The sequence below is a fragment of the Coloeus monedula genome (genome assembly GCF_965178545.1).
Source record: "Coloeus monedula genome assembly, contig: HAP1_SCAFFOLD_121, whole genome shotgun sequence".
Classification (NCBI taxonomy): domain Eukaryota; kingdom Metazoa; phylum Chordata; class Aves; order Passeriformes; family Corvidae; genus Coloeus; species Coloeus monedula.
The window spans coordinates 73,202-79,520 of record NW_028120784.1 but is presented as its reverse complement, the minus strand read 5'-3'; the positions used below and the strand labels follow the sequence as shown (position 1 = coordinate 79,520).

The window sequence follows — 6,319 nt, the reverse complement described above, 5'->3', positions numbered from 1 at the left end:
GCAATTCTGTGAGCTACAGCAGCACCCAGAACCAATTCGGCACCTCCTGATACAGGCAGTTCATCCTTCCTGGCATGAAAGGATGGAAACAGAATCCCTTCCGTTCTCTCTGACACAGGAAATCTTTCTCAGATGAAACTTGGGCTTTCTGAGCCTCCAGACTTTCGCTCAATAGCAAAAGACAAGGAAGTGTGCAAGAAGAGCATGATGGTGAAAAAGAGGGAAACAATTCATAAAATCCCCAAAGCATAATTCCTATTGCAGAACACTAAGCTTCTTCCTTCTCAGTCCCCTCTTCAACACTCATATTCAGTGTCTGAATGCACTACTCTTGGCCAAGTGTGAGTACATGTTCACGAAACGACATGGAGAGAAAACAGACAAACATGAAATGCCTGTTTCATCTTTCTCTTCCCTTTATTACAGTATCAGATCCTAAAGGAACACCCTTACTTCTTCTGTGCCAACACATCTATCTGAGGGTGGACCACGAAGGACTAAAGTGGATTAGACTATCCCAGGGTTAAATCGCCTTGAAGAAATTTATTTAGAGGTGAAAAAGGGGAAAAGAAGGAGAGGGGACGAGGGGGAAGAATATATGAAGATGAGACACCAGCCCTGTTCATCTTCAGCAGGATGATAGTGACAAACCATACTTCAAAAAGAAGCAATTAAGAGGGAGCCAGTCTCACTGCAAGTATGTTGAGAAGTCACGGCCTGAAGGTCTGGGCCTCAGCCAACAGGGAACTCACCAAAGGATATGGGGCTCATTTTCTTGAGGCAAATTACTGTGAAGAATCAGGACTAAATTTGACTAAAAAAACAGTTGCATCAATGCACTGTCATTTGCTGAATTGATTGAGAATCAGCACCAAACTCGGCCCTTTGGCCATAGCTCACAACCTCACTTTTTCATGTAGGCTTTTTTTGCTAATGGGAACCTTCCTTTTTTCTTGGTTGGGTTTTTTTTCCCCTTTCCCCTTTTATTTGAATAATGTCTGTGAAAAACCATTTGCTTTCACGAGGCGGTTAGTTTACACTGGAGGCAGCAGCTCTGTGAGCTCGAGCCAACCCTGTCCTGTCTTTAGATTCATTGCAATCTGGCCACATTGTCACATATATGTTTAGTTTATGATGATCCTCTAATACAATTCCAGCTTCCACACAGAGTCCTTCCAACAGTCTAGCTCAGGTTAATGAACTTCAGGCCACTTCTCTTCTGCAGGAATTTCGAGGCCCAGGGGGTGGCTGTGCCCAAGAGATTTGCCAAAATCCGCTACGATTTCACCGCGCGAAACGCCAGTGAGCTCTCGGTGCTGAAGGATGAAATCCTGGAGGTACGTGACCGCTCCTGGAAAAGGTGTGTCCCCCAGGGGCAGGAGAGAGCTCGGGATAGCAACAAGCACCAACTCCATTTTCCCTGGTGGTATCTCAGCAGTGACACAAAGCTTTGCTCAAACCCAAAGCTGGAGCAGGCTGCCTGTGCTGTGTCGTGTCATTTCCTCAGCTCAAAGACATCGGTCCCATTTTAACCACAGTGAGGAGGGAGGACAACAACTCGCTCTAGAGCCCTGCTCATCCCCCGCTGGGTCGGTTCCTTATCACCACTTCCTCCTCCACGAGGATTTGTTTTCTCTGAAAAGCACCTTTCTCATAACCTTTCTCTTACTGCAGCACTGTTGGCAGCTGGACAAGGTGGGACATGACTTGGGCTGACACTGATCTGTGACCTGAGGAAAAGGTTTCTCTGCAAAATGTGGCTTTTTATTTATTTAATTATTTGTTTTAATGCAAAAAGACATCAGAAACTCAGTCATTAGGAAAAAAAGGTCTGGAGAAACAGGGACATTATGTAGGAACTATGAGTTCTTCAGCACGCAGAGGTGCTCTCCTGTTCATCCTTACGATACATTCTGATGCTTTCCAGGAAAAGTTTCAGTCCTGGATTGCATCTGAGAGCAACAGATCCGATTAGAGCTCCTGGCCTCAGTGATGTCCTTCTGGCAACTTCACCTTTTGGATGGTTCGGCCCCGCTATATCCTGGTTGTTTATGCCTGAAATCCCATTTTCCCACAGCAGATTTATTTTTGTCCCTCTCTCAGGTGTTGGAAGATAATAAGCAGTGGTGGAAGTTGCTCAACCGGAGTGGGCAGGCCGGTTCTGTTCCGTACAATATCCTGGATGTGGTGAAACTGGAAGAGCTCAAACAGGTCTGTAGTCAGGTAATACCTGACTGGTATCAGCTGCAGGGCACAATCTGCCTCTGGGAATAATGTTGTCATTAGACCTCCCTGATTTCTTAGGATACTATGCACCAATCAGGACAGACCTTCAGAAGTAGACAAAGCCAGGAGATTCCTGAGTCTCCTATGATAAAATTCACATTTTGCTACGATCGTCTTCCCAAATAAGGCCTATCCTTCCTATTTGTGCACCAGCCTCCTGCTTTCCATATTTTTCCACATCAAGATTTTTCTTGGGGGTTAAATTAAAGATGGACACTTCCCTCAGCCAGTTCAGTTCAGCACCAGGAACACGTTACTGGAGTGGAGGCAGATGGAAACACCATCTAAGTGAGATTTAACTGAATACTGCAACTTGCACTGCAGAAATGTGGAGCTGGAGTGTTCTAAACACCCTAGGGAAGCATGGAATTGCTTCCCCATTTTGGTATTGCAGCGTTTGGGCAAAGCCTAAGGCGGCCCAGCAGGCTTCTGGATAAATCCCTGCTAGTTTAATCAAAACGTCAAAAAACTTTCCAGTCCGCTCCAGGCCCTTGGCAGTGGTCCCGCTTCACATCCCAGCTACGGAGCAGTGAGGCTCTGCCTTCCAATGAGATCGAACACGTTTGGCACAACTAGGAATTCCCTTGCGCAAACTTCAGACTTTGCTTTGGGTTCTTCATTCCCAGAAATTAACTTCTTCCATGCAGCTCCACCTGAGGTCTCCCCAGCCCCACATCAGCACAAGGAGAACACGGCAGTTTGTCCCTCCGTGGGTGTGAGGCAGAAAGCTTAAGAAAATTAAAAACGACCAAAAAAAATTCTTACTTTTCTTTCCCTTTCTAACCAGTCTAACCAGAGGTACAAAGGAGACCTGAGCCCCAGGGGCCATGGCCCATCCAGCCCAACCCACAAGCTGCCTGCCAGCTACGCCGGGGATAAGTGGGGCAGTGAGATGTTGTCGCGCCACTCTGCACAGGACGCCAAAGAACGCACGTGTGTGTCCCACTCTGGGCTCCCCTGGGTTTGGGCGCTCGGGGGACCAGACCTGCCCAAGGGGCTCCCCTGCACCTTTTACTGATCACAGCAATGGAGCAGCACTGTGTCTGGAGGCCATTCCAGGCAGGACAAGAGCCAAGAGAGCAGCCCTGGGGCTTGTGACACCGCCGGGGCTCTCGGGTGGCCCGGGCCGAGCAGGGCAATAAGTGATCACCCCATGCCTCCTTCCTCCAGTTCTAACTTCCTCCTCCTCCTCCCAAGGAGAGAGTTTCCTTTCTCTTCCAAAATGTTTAAGTGTGTCTAAGGAACAGCTCAGGTCAATCCCTTTCTCTCACTTCCTTTTGCTCATCTCCCGGCACACACACAGTGCCCGCCTGGCCGCTTCCTTCATGTGGTTCCACAGAATTCCCGGCCAAACAGGAGATCCGCATCACTCCCTCACCCTGCACGTGCTGTGGGGCTCACAGAGCAGGAGAGAGATCAGGGGCCCTGCTCACCTCACCCCTTATCCCACCCTGTCCACTCCTGGAAGCAGGAGCCCTTCTGGGACGACAGGAAGCCCCACCATACAAGGACACAAATCTGTTCGTATCACTGAGTTATTCTCCACAGTCTTCAGGAGTTTCATGGGGAAAGCGATACTGGATGAAGAGTCACTGGAGTTTTCACAGAAGCACAGGATGCCCTGGGCTGGAAGGGACCTTCAAGCTCATCCCATCATGAGTGTGTTGCTCATTCCCAGTTTGTGCTTCCTGCCGCTTCTGTTCTGTTGCGGAGCAAAACCTGGAGCTCTGCGATCAGCAAATTAGTGACTAGAAGCAGCAGAGAGGACTGAAAAGGTCTCAATTCCAAACCTCCAATTGTAGATTCTCACAGAACTGTGCTTCCACATCAGGCAACAGCCAAGGGGTGATGGGAGCAAAATAAATGGCAACACAGGGGCACAGGAAAATGGGAATCACTTTTCTGGGCTGAATTTAAACAAGAATGTTGAGCCACATCCCCATTTGCCTTACAGTTTCCCCACAAACATTTAATGGCATTTTTGACTGAAGACTTGCTTTCATTCCCTACTTGTTTCTACAGAACTTATTCACCAAACGGATGAGCTGAACGACGAGCTGCTAAAGAAGATCACAAACAATAAAATTCAGCCTCCCCACAGGAATTTCAAAGTGGAAAAGCCTCAGCAAGTTTTCGTGCCCCTCACCTTTGAATCCAGCACTGAAGAAGTCAAAGCCTGGCTGGAGGCCAAGTCATTCAGCAAAGAGTAAGATTTGCCCTATTGCCACGTGCAATGCTCGTCCTTCCCTGGAGAAGGAGCGGGGGAGGCCACCGGCACCATCTCACCTGGGACAAGCCACTTGGATTTACTTACAGAGCCTGTGTTGCAAATTAGATTTCAACCCTGTTCAATCCAGGCTCTATAACCAGAATGTTCAGAGCCCAAAGTCACTCCCTTTCTCTGGTATAAATATTTTCTTGGAGATAAACAGTTAACTAACTAAATCCAAGGCCTGAAATGCTACTGGAATTGCAGCTGCCACCTTGGAACAGCCCCAGGGCCCCGTGATATGGTCCCACTGCAGCTCCTGGCCTCCCATCTCCAACTCCTCACCTCTGGCACGAGGCCACGTGCAGCACAATCGTCACCTCCCTACTTTGTGTCTCCCCAGGACCGTGGAACACGTGGGCATCCTCACCGGAGCTCAGCTCTTCTCCCTCAACAGAGAGGAGCTGAAGAAGGTGTGCGGTGATGAGGGAAACAGAGTCTACAGCAAGATCACAGTGGAGAAAAACCAGCTGGAGGTAAGCATTTTTCTGGATAATTCCTGCTGGAATGGGGGCTGTACCAGCAGCGTCAGATAGCTCATTAAACAGGCATTTTAAAAAATACAATTGTGGGGAAAAAAAATGCAACCAAACCTACACCAGCAATAAAACACACGTAAAAATTCCGAAGTGTCTTTTGAGCAAATCTGTAAGATCCCCCTGTTTCCACTAATTAATCTGCTTTTTACTGATATCACTTATCTCTTTGAAACTAGCTCTACTTTTACAGCATTAATTAAATACTGTCACTTAACTGCAGCTTGAAGTTCAAATCCAAACTGCCTGTTTTGTTTCCATTCCAGAAAAGCAGAGGGGAGTCGGAGCTCCAAGAAATCACGAAGCGCCGCCAGGAAAGGATTGATTCTGCAAATTAAAGTCTCTCTGCTTTATTTCAGCTCTTAGCCCTAAGTAGTGCAGAAAAAAAGGGAATGAAAGCAATGATTCCTGGCCCAGGCCAGATGCAGCAGAGCTCCCCTTGGGGTCCAGCTGCCATCAGAGTGACAATTCCTTGAACACTGTTGGGAAGGGTTGACAATAAGACCATGTCCCACTGGGAAAGGTGTTTTAATTTTGCATGAAGTATTTTTTTTATAACTATATATTTTATACTGAAATTTTCCGTGCATGCGATCAGAGCAGGATTCACACGGGGCTGGATGTACAAGGGCTGGCTTCAAGCAAAAAAAGACCCCCAAAGCTTTTCTCCGAGGGCTGTCCCCTGCTCCCCACTCTCCCCTGGCAGAGCAGGCGTGGCACACAGCACAAGAGAGGCCAGCCTCAAGGCTTGGAGCCTGGACCAGAGGAATAAGGCTTTAGAACCCTGCAATGGTTTAGGTTTAAGGAAAGGACATTAAAGCTCATCCCATTCCACCCCCCTGCCATGGGCAGGAATGCCTGTCACAAGCCCAAGTTGTTCCAAATCTTGTCCAACCTGGCCTCGGACACTTCCAGGAATGGTGAGTCATGACCTCTCTGGGCAACCTAACCCTTTCTATTTCCATTTCCATTTCCTCCTCAGTGCAGGTGTCCCCTGCAGCCCACGAGCACAGGGCCGGTGACAACTGCCTGTCCTTGTCCTGTCCCCCTGTGCCCCCTCGTTGGACAAGGCTAGAATGGCAACACACATTCCCAAAGTCTGGCTGCTTCCTTAAATCCATGGACCAGCTAGTGCTATCTCTGAACAGCTGAAATGAGCTTTCAGTGCCTAGAAATGAGCAGGAGTGACAAACAAAGGGATTTGAATCTGGAAATAGGTGAGTTCCAC

At 48.2% G+C, this 6,319-nt stretch overlaps 1 pseudogene across 1 annotated transcript; it reads left to right on the top strand.

Moving 5' to 3' along the window:
• Window positions 1-1,196: 1,196 nt before the first annotated feature.
• LOC309585698 (epidermal growth factor receptor kinase substrate 8-like protein 2) lies at window positions 1,197-5,429 on the top strand (annotated as a pseudogene). The gene is made up of 6 exons: window positions 1,197-1,337; window positions 2,104-2,223; window positions 3,074-3,221; window positions 4,309-4,492; window positions 4,899-5,031; window positions 5,358-5,429. The product of its transcript is annotated as an epidermal growth factor receptor kinase substrate 8-like protein 2 (transcript).
• The last annotated feature ends 890 nt before the right edge of the window (window positions 5,430-6,319 follow it).